A 10,950-nucleotide genomic window follows, 5' to 3' on the forward strand; every position below is an offset into this window, starting at 1 on the left:
TGCCCTGCCCTACTTTGCCAGATCTTGATTAAAATGTTGACTTTTTGCTGGGTAATAACCTGATTAATGTAATTGAATGTAAAAGGGCGTAGCTCAGCAGCACTGCTGATCACTGGAGATGGATTAGGAGAGAAGGCTTTCAAATTGAATACAGTTCTCCCTCCTCAGCTTGTTAATTGTGCCGTTTACCACTACCTGAGTCAGTGACCACTGCTATTTAGTTTCTCTAATGATGATGCACAGTCGGACCCAACCACAGATAATTAAAAAAGCCTTCCCTGCACCCACCCCCATCTCTCTCTGTCTTGAGTTTGGTGTTGCATTGACAAGCTGCACTAAGGCCAGATATTGAGCTGTCTGCTTCGCAGAGTCTTCGCTGCAGGACCACGTAGCCCTCTAAATGCTGTTATATTGTGTGTTTTCTAGAAAGAAAGCTAGGTATAGATCTTTGGTATCTGACTGTGATTGACAGCAGAGTGGTTTCATCAAGTTCTTTGCCTTAAAATGGTTGCCCACTTTGTCTCACTCAAGCAAAAGCAACTGACTTTGTGCTATTATTAACACTAACGTCAAAAGGAAAAGAAAACAACCGTATCCTTGTTAACTTTCAGGACTCACTCTTTATGTTTCTTATGAAATCTTCTTAATGTAGTGAGAATGTTCTGTACAGCCAGTGCATCTCAGACAGGCTGTACCCGAGTACAATTTGAAGAAATCAGATATGCCTGCATTACTGGGTCAAATATGTAACTGTGGAGTGTTTTGCAGTGTACATAAAGGGCACCAATGCCGTTGATGTTTATTTAACATGTTTTTATTGAGCCTGTTTTGTCCTGGTTTAGATATTTATGTGCAAAGAAGAAAAATTCGCTCAATCAAATCATTAAGTGCTCTAAGAGGCTGATTGGTGAGCCACAGCTGAACCCAGCCACCTTGTATTCCAGACAGTTACAGTGGTTGGCTGATTCATTTTTACTCGATGACTCACACCCTTTGGAACCGTTTCATTTTCTTCCTTCTAGCCCCAAAGAACAGAGCGACAAGGTATAAATACCCAGCTTTGTTCTAATAGCTGTCACTCATACAAAAATATAATATTAGTATAAATAATGATGATGATTATTTTATTTATTTCTTTATTATCCACCTACTGCAGACCAAGTCCCCCTAGAGGAACAAATAAAGAAACCTGAACCTGAACCTGACATTAGAAAGACACTGAGGTGGATTTTGGCAGTGTGAAGAAGTAACGGTTACATTTGTGGTGCTTGTTGATATCCTTTAAAAAATAATGCCATTAGTACTATTTTGTTTGTACTAATGTGAGGGTCTTTAATCCTACAAATACTATTTCTTTTGTGATGTTACAATATATTGGAGATATTTTGTTTTATATTTCACTGTTTAGTCTTTGAAATCTCAAATAACAGTGAAAGTCTTCAGTGTCTTCTTTTTGCGTTTTAAAGAAAAAAAACCCAATTTTGGTGTTTTGTGTAAAATCTCTCTCTCTCTCTCTCTCTCTCTCTCTCTCTCTATCTATCTATCTATCTATCTATCTATCTATCTATCTATCTATCTCTCTCTCTCTCTCTCTCTCTCTCTCTCTCTCTCTCTCTCTCTCTCTCTATATATATATATATATATATATATATATATATATATATATATATATATATATATATATATATCACAATTCTTTTTGCAACTGAATTCACAATAATAAAAATCACATGTTTTTGTGTGACCTGTTTGTGATCCTGCCGCACATCCACGGGCCTTAAGTGGATTATCAGTTAAGAAAATAGATGAATGAAATGATATGCATGTATTTGCCTCTGGCTTAGTGCTGGGTTTAAATACAGAAGAGAAAACAAACATCAACAAATTCAATTTCTTTTTTTGCAGATCAAATTTCTCTTCAGATCTCCTCTGCTGAAGCAGCTCCACAATCAGGAGCATTTGAAGAGGTCTGAGAGGAAAAGCAGTCCATGAATTACACAGCTTGCAGTCTTGAGTAAGTGCTGAAATAATTAGGAGAGAGAAATCTTTGGCTTGTGCAAACTTCCTTCCACCACTGCAGAACAAAATAATAAAGAGAATGTGTGTGAGACAAAGGCAAGAGACCCCCATGGTGCCTGGGTCTCTGCTTCCTGTCATGAGTATTCCTGTGGGGTTTCACATGACAAAATGCAGAAAGTTGTTTTGTCCCCGTGCCTGTCACGATCCACCCTCATAACCGCAGCTGTGTGTTTGTGCGTATGTCTGTGTGTGTGCGGGTGTGTGTGTGTGTGGTTGTGCACTTGCACTTGTGTGTTTGTGACTGTGCTTTTTTCGTGCTGGCATGTTGTCTTGCTGTCTTCCCTGTCAGCTCATAGCTTGGCACCTGCTCTCATGTTCCTAATTAGTCTCATTTAATTAATTATATTCTACAGCACATCTCCTCTCTGTTCATAGGCGATTTCTTTCCATAGGTTTTACTCCCATCCCGCTCTTCTACTTCCTTACACGTCATATGCAGAGAACAGGGAGTCTTTACATGTTGTGTATTGGTAACATATGGAAGTCAGACGTGTTTTCTGGGCGTAAATATGTTTTGAAATACAGAGAAATACGCACATTAATGATTCATGTTATCATACTCTCAAAAAAGCTGCACTTCACAACTTTTTCCTCACTCAACTTTGACTTTAAATTACTGTTTTCTTCTTTTTCTTGTGAGTCGAGCTGACAACCAGCTGACTCACAAGCAGAATCTCTTCAGCAAGCTGCAGGAAAAACAGGTCAAGTCTCACTCGCATGGTGAGTAAACAGAAATCAGGAAAGCACTTTACCTGTGACAGTTGGTCTAAGCACCTCTTTCTTCTCTGTTAGCTTTTCTGTTCCATTTGTCAGGTTCACTTGGCTTGTATGCCACTGTTGTCTATTAGGTGTATTTTCACTGTGCTTAGCACTACAGTACAATACTTAATGGAGAGGACTGGAAAAGAGAGGGAAAGAAAGAGTTTACTGTTCCACAGTGTCTTATGAGAAACTGAATCCTTTTGTCATATTAATTTAAATTACGGTTATCAATATTTATGGTTTGCTTTGGTCATGAGTTTGTTGTACGTTGCTGTTGTTTGTGTACAAATGCTTCTATATGATAAACAGAGTGACTTTAACGCGGGGGCATCCAAGGTGCACAAGCCCATCAATGAACGACAGTGGAAACAGCGTTGAATTTCACTTCCTGATGTCAGAGAAGAGCGGCAGCCAGTCGCAGGCAGCCTCCCAGCTGCCCCTCATCCCACGTTTTCCACTAGAGGATCCTGGGCTTAAAGAAAAGATGCCTTTAATAATTCAGAGCCGTGATGAACACCACGTAACACAGCCACAAAAGACAAGATCAAACTTTTGGCAGAGCCACTGCTGCAGCGGGCTGATAGTGTTTCCGAGTGTAGCTCGTTGTACGTTGACCATATGGACATGATAATCACCCATGGGATGAATCAGCAGATTCTTGATCTGAAGCCCAAAATCACACGACACCTTAATTAGCTGGTGCTGATATCGCCCTTCACAGCACTAATTTGTCACCAGCAGCAAAATAGCTTCTGGCAAGTACCTTTCTTTTGAAATTTGTCAAAAGTGTTAAGGAAAAAACAGAGGGAGCATTTAAATGATGAACCAGCTTTTATATATAGTGCTGATAATGCTTTATGACCTCTTGAAGTGCTATATTCACATATGCAGCCACACATTGCATGCATGTGTAGCACTGGGTAAAGTTTGGAGTTCACAAACACAAACAAATGAATGGCCTGCTCTACCTCCTGAACTACAACAACACATATACGACCACAAGCATTTGAAATCTGTGAGGAAATCTCCCCTTACAGGTAGCTCTACATGGCAAAACGACATTTTACACTGAATCATGTTACATATTCAAGCCAGTTTTATTTATAAAGATCCAATTTACAACAACAATTGATTCAAGGTGCTTTGCAGCGTAAGGTAAAGACCCTACACTACTGGGTAAAAGCCCAACAACTGAAAGACCCTGAGCAAGCACTTTGCGACAGTGGGAAGGAAAAACTCCCTTTTAATAGGAAGAAAGCTCTGGTAGAACCAGGCTCGGGGAGGGGGAGCCATCCACACCCCCTCCTCGAGAAGAGAAAAGAAGACGAGAGCATAGTTAAAAGGATAAAACATATCAGCAGTCAATTATGAGGACATAAGCACAAGTTTGTCTCAGTTATATCCTGACTAATATATGCCGCCATCATTAAACTATTTGGGACTGTGTTTACTTCTAATGACATGCAGTTCCCAATAAGGTGTAAATAATTGCTGCCCTCCTCAGGAGGTGTAGCCACCATGAAGCAGTGAGTTGAAAAGGTCAGACGTGTTCAGCACGCCAGCTCTAAAGTGGTTTATTAGCATCCCAACGACATATTCAGGAGTTCGCCTGAGACATAATTACCTGGATAAGGTACAGATGAATACTGTATTTGGGAGAGAAGGCAAGGTTGGTTGGATATTGGCTTTGTCTCCATTAACCTGGAGCACGGTGTTAAAGGATCTGTTTGTGGAGAGAAAATGACAGGGAGTCGGGCTGACGGGGCTGGACTGAGACAGTTAAAGGCCCCTTGCTGCATAGGATAATTAATAAATAAAATACCAGGGGAGCCCCTGCCATGCCTTCGTCTATGACAGGGGCTGTCTCCAGTGCGCTAAAGCATTAAATGACCAATTTCTGTCAGACTAACTTCCACCATGCTCTCTCTCTCCCTTTCTCTCTCCCTCTCTCTTTTTGCGTGCCCTCTCGTCTCCACTACACCCTCACCCCTCTCTCCGCCGTTCCCTCCCTCGCTTCCTCGTTTTCTGAAGTGGGGCTACTTTGCTCTCTTTGCGCTGAGTTTTTCAGCGACTGATGGCTCTAGTTCATTTCTGCTGAATTAATTGGTCCCTGAATGAATTCTGTTGACAGGGCAATTCATCATGTGTTTGGCCTGACAGTGACTGGGTGTTGGGTAGGGGAGGGGGGCTGGGGGGTGGGTGGAGGTGCTGGGGAGTGTGTGTCTGTGTGTGTGTGTGAGTGAGTTCATGTGGGGCGTTGTGAAGTGGTGTGGGGAGCCAGTCAGAGGTGGTGGGGGTTGGTGTTTGTGGCCTCCTACTCCTCTTTCTCCCCCTCGTCTCTTCTTCTTCTTCTTCTTGCGCTGCAGAAGCTTTGGTGCTCTTGTTGAACTGTTTTACCAAAACAGTTGGGACTCAAACAAATCAGCAGCCCCTCCCCATCCGGCTGGGCTTCTGTCAGACAGAAGACGCTCTCTCAGCTTGAAGGGGGCACGCAGGTCAGTGCTACCCTATTTTATACATTTCGGCCTTTTGTTACGCCCCTACACACTTCCTCTCCAACTACAAATCCCTCCCCATTGCTTGATATGCACGCACAAACACAAGACCACCATCTCTCGCCCCACAGCTCCTCGGCTCTTTTGGAGAGTGACATAATCAGGTAGCAAGGCATATTTAGTGCTTAATTACACAATGTGTCGCACAATGGCCATTCAAAGCGATAATTTAGCTCCTGAAGGGAAATTGCTGTGCACTGCTGACTGATCTAACAGGGATGGGAATGGTATAATAGCATATAGTTGGCAGATGAGGCCTGGGTTGAGAAAGGCAGCAATTGCATTTCTCCAGACAGCTCTTTGGCTCCTCATTATTCTAATTGAGAACTATGCGACAGTGCGAGGATGCACAAAGAGCCTCAGCATCCTTTGAGCTTGAACATGGAGGAGACCTCTTTAGGCTGCGTTGAGTCAATCAATGCTCACTCATTACAAACATCACAAAGTCATGTTCTTGTCGCCTGGATGGTCTCACCCGCTGACAGTGAAAATAACCTCATAATCACTGTTCTGTCAGGATCGCGATCATCAGCGAACAGGCTTGAACTCTTTGGCTCCCGTGACACACTAAAGTACATGAACAATTACATGTTTTTGTGTAACTTTTGCTAAATTTAAGCCCAGTGTCCAAGCTCCCAGAGCATTTTAAGGCACATAAAAAAGAGAAAATTGGAAACACTGATGATTCTGTTTTGGGATTGTCTTTTAGTTTGGATGAACAGAAGAGAAGGGTTTTGAAACAGCAAAACAGACACCAAGTAAGCTTCCTGAGTGGGTCTGTTCAACTACAAAAATTAAGCCACAACAGCTAGCCTCAAAAACTGTCAGTGGCAGAAATTTCAGGTCTTATTTTTTGCCATTTCTGCCCATTCTCCAAACTATTTTCTTCAAGCAGCATTTGTTTCTCATTTGCACGTTCACACTCAATGAATGTGTATGATATATTGGTATACAGTTATTAGTATAGACAAAGGTTATTTAAGAAACTGTACAGAAATTGTTTAAATGTGGATATAACAGTAACTTGAGATGAAACTCTTAATACTTTTCATCCTTGAGCAAATTACTACACATCACACATCTACTTGCTCGGGGACACTTAAACACTTTTACATCTACTTATTGTACGCATATTCAATACAGCATAGAAATCTTTTTAACCCCCACCGCATAGCAACTCAGCGATAAAACACTGGACCACTGTGGCGCTTCCTCTTCCCAACACAAATCCATTTGGGATTAACAGAGTTAACGAAGGCAGCATTGTGAACAATACTGCACCCGTGCAGCCACTAATTAAAGTTGCTTCTAATGAGGGCCCGTTGATTGACACAGCAGGGTTGGCCTCTCCCCTCACTAGCATCAACTATGACAGCCACATGATGAGGCTGATGACAGGCTCCCATGCAGGCAGATGACAGGACGTCACTGCTAGACCACCACCGCTCCTCTTCCCCGAACAATGCTGCACTCGTTTGACACCGCGAAATTCATCGAGTCTCAGATTGTAGATGTTTATCCAAGGGATAAAAACATTAAACATAGTTTTCCCTGGATTTGTGCTGTACTTAGTTGTTTGCTTGTTGCTTTCAAAGGAAACACCTTGTTAGCTCTGGTGGAAAAATCTTAGTGCTAATACAAACATTTCAAAATACTTCAGATAAATATACTTTGTAAAAATGCTTTTAAATGATCATGTACAGTTTTACATTCAAAAATTTAAATTTTTTGCAGCACATGAAATTTGAGCAGTTATTTAAATGAGAATGTTTGAAACTTTTGAGTATGGGACCTTATTTTTTCAAATAAGGGCACACTTTGCATGTTATAAGCTTATGTATGATTTCCATTTTTAGATCTGATGCGATGAATAATCTGTAATGTTAAAATCTCACTGTTATATTGTGGGTCCGAATGGTACTTTTTCACATTTTGCATCTGACAATATATAAACTTTCACATATGTGAAATGTAATGCAGTTGCTTCAGACTGTGTCCACCTACCAGTGTCTTATTTTGCTGTTCATATTATCAGTGACAGGCATGAATCATGCCAAATAGGCCTAGCTATAGGGCATCACCAAGCCAAGCTGACAATAAAGGTGAAGTGTTTGAGTAAATCTTGCACGAGGCCCGCTGGCCCCCGTGGCAGGGCCTCTCTGTGTGGGTTTGAGAAGCCCTGAGGATGACAGGTGCTTTTCGTAATGCCTAACTGATGAGAGCCAATCAGTGGGCTCCATTCTGCTGGTGTGTGTCTCTTCTCCTGTTGTTGTCATCTGGCCCTCTAAAGTAAAGATGAGCTTGACTGACAGATGCATCCGGGTTCACAGTTTATTGGTTTCTACGAGAGAGCCAGATATGCCAATTTAGACAGGGTAGTGACAAAAAAGTTCCCATCTAAATGGAATAATTTTACCACTGGGAATACTCAGCTGGGAGAAGAGGGAGTGTTAGCGCGCGCGTGTGTGTATGTGGGTGTGTATTTTATCTTTTAACAAGGCCTGAATGACAAACACATAGGACAGTTATGGGCTGACAGAAACAGAAGCTTTTGATGCTTCACAGGGGATCCATGAAATAAACAATAGGCAGAGGAGGCAAAGAAATTGAATTACAACTGGCTGGGCTTGTGTGTTTCAGAGTAGAAAGTGGAAGTGAGGCAGCACCAGTGTGGTATAGCAGAATGAAACCAATGCATCATTAAATATACTGGAGTCATTGCTCGCCTGCCTTCCCAACTGTCCTGCTTCTTTGTTTAACACTTCTCTTTCCTCCAGCAAAGGCAATTCTTCCCTTAAACACGGGAATAGCAAATTTTAAACAGCAGTCACGATTTAAAGGATTTCTTCAGAGATCTAAACACCAACACGCACAAACTGTGCTACGTTGTGCAACCTTTGTCTATTTCCTCTTAGAGAGCGCCTCGTGGATTACTGACTGTTCATAAAGTCAAATGTCAATACACCAGCAGCAGGAACGCTCGCAGGGAACCTTGAACTCTGAATCATTTTCTTATGGGGTTAATAATGAGGGGACACCGAGTCAACGACAGACATATAAAAGAATTTATTTCTCATGTGCACAAAAAGAATTGGAACAGAACTGAAACAATGATTGAGGCCACAAGGCTTTCCATATAGATTTTCATCAGAAATCCTTTTTATGTCCATGCCACATCTCCTGTATCATCTTTACAACGGCACAGGGCCCATTCCTGCAATGGTGCTCCACTTCATAAAGCAAAGATTTTGCTTGAATGATGGTGGCATGCACTCTGCACCAGTGTTTCACTCTCAGATGCAAGTAGACAGAAATAGTTAAAATCCCAAGTGCAATTTGTAGAGGATAGCTTCTCTTGAAGAGCAGAACTGCAGTCTATTTCTCTGTTATCTGGTGCCCTCAGCAATGACACTTAACCCTGGTACCAGAAGATGCATTAGCTTGTATGGAATTAAATAAAATAAAAGTTATTTTTTTGATGCCTTCTGCTAAACTGTCAGCAGCAGAGTTGAGAGAGTGGAGGGGAAGAAGTATGGGCGTGTTTCTTTACATCGAGGCACAGATCACTGTAATTTGGAGTAACATAATGAGCACGACATCTACAAATAGCAAACAGGACAATATCTTTGATTGTTGCCAAGGACATCAGTTTGATCGTATCTTAATTTCAGGGAATTTGCGGAGCAAACGTAAAAACTAGAGAATAATTATGTCACACTGGAGGTCTGTTGTACTTTTGCAGCTTTTATGCTGTTCTCAATGGGGATAACTTATTCTATACAACAAAAGATGATACAGAAAGCCATTGAACTCATTGCATAGTGACATAAAACATCATCATGACAATATCATGAAAATAAAATTAAATGACAAAGACAACCTATGTGATGTTAGCATCTGGAACCTGCTATTGATGTAGCCATAGGTTAAACAGCTGTTGTGCCATTCCTCAGAGCACAACATTACATTTAGACACAAATGTAATGCATGTTTTTTTTCAGTCTGTATATCTACAAAGGGAACCAGTACATTAGTATGATACTGCGATGGTGTGTTTGTGTGTGTGTGTGTGTGTGTGTGTGTGTGTGTGCGCGTGTGTGTGTGAGTGACAATATATTTACAGAGAATTGTCTTCACATTATTCACAAATCCTTCTATAAAGCAGCATTTCATTGCAGTTAGTGGAATATTAGATCACTGAAGTTCTCCTTTCGCACTACAAATGCAGCATGATGTTCACCAGCTGAAATGCCATGACATACATGTTCAGTGTTGACTTATTTAAAAGATAATACTGCTTTATTTATGCATACATATACTGTAAATAAAATATTAAATATCAAACTAAGTCTTTGGCAAATGTAGTTAAGAGTACATTCACAAAATATTTTCCAAAACTTAAAATGAGTCAGTATTTCCTTTCAGCCCCTACGGAGAGTGGAACCTAACTTCGTGGAGGGTGGTGAGTCTGTGTTTTTAAAGGCAATTAATTTCAATTAACAGGCATGAATTTATGTTTTAAAAAAACTGGTCTGTAAGGCAATTGTTGAAGCTAATTTGCAGTCGGTTTGCACAACTGCACGCAGCTTTCTAAACTGTGTAGGCATCTATTGGCATGACTAAGTAGCTGAATGAGATACAGTTGAACTGAAAGGATTTGCTCATGTAGCCAAAGAGTTATGGCTTCATTTTTACTTGGAAAAAAGATGTTCATACGCAAACGGGTCTGTTAGCTTGTTAGCTTTGTGGTTTTCTAAGAATGCAACATATATATTTTCAACTTATGCTTATAAAATGGTTAATTGTAGGTGAATGTACCACAAAAAAAAGAGAAAAAAGCTGAGGTTATAGTGCAAAAAAAAGAGAGCAAAGGATGACACTGCGCACGTACATGGACATGAGGGAAATGTGACAGCCGTTCTGAAAAATCGTTGTTTATATTAAAAAAAATGTAACAGAAAATATAATTTAAAGTATTTCAAATTCTGGCAAGACCATTTTAAGTTCACGGTCACCACATTTTTAATACTTTGCAAAATGATTTACATTTTTACATCTGATTGTTTGCCACGGGGAGCGCGATGTCGCCAGGGTCAGTAAACGCTGCAGGGCATGCTGTGTTCGTCTTATAATTTAAGTGTTATCAGAGAAATGGGAGCAGAAAAGTTCATCAAAGCACCAGAGTAAAGCCCGCTCTACATTATGGAGCCAGGATCTTGTTAATGGTCAGAGGGGCCCACAACACTGGTTTAATTCGCTACATTGTTACGCTATAGGACCACTGTCATCTCCCCCTGGACGTCTGTCTTCAGAGCAGAAAAATACTGCAGTTCATTACATAAAGGAATGTGACGATCCATGAATAAAATAACAACAACAACAACAACAACAGCAAAGAAACAAAAATTAAAAACCCACGACATTTTTTCCACATGGTTTTCTTCACACTGTTTTTCTTCAATTTATATGTTATAATATATATATTTATATAATCTCTTAAAGTCATTCTGGAAACGCTCAGGCCTGTGAGAGAATAAGGGCATGACAGGTGAGT

Source organism: Diplotaxodon limnothrissa, linkage group LG13 (assembly GCF_057381915.1).
Source record: "Diplotaxodon limnothrissa isolate DT_005_m linkage group LG13, D_limnothrissa_male_GT1.1, whole genome shotgun sequence".
NCBI classification, from domain to species: domain Eukaryota; kingdom Metazoa; phylum Chordata; class Actinopteri; order Cichliformes; family Cichlidae; genus Diplotaxodon; species Diplotaxodon limnothrissa.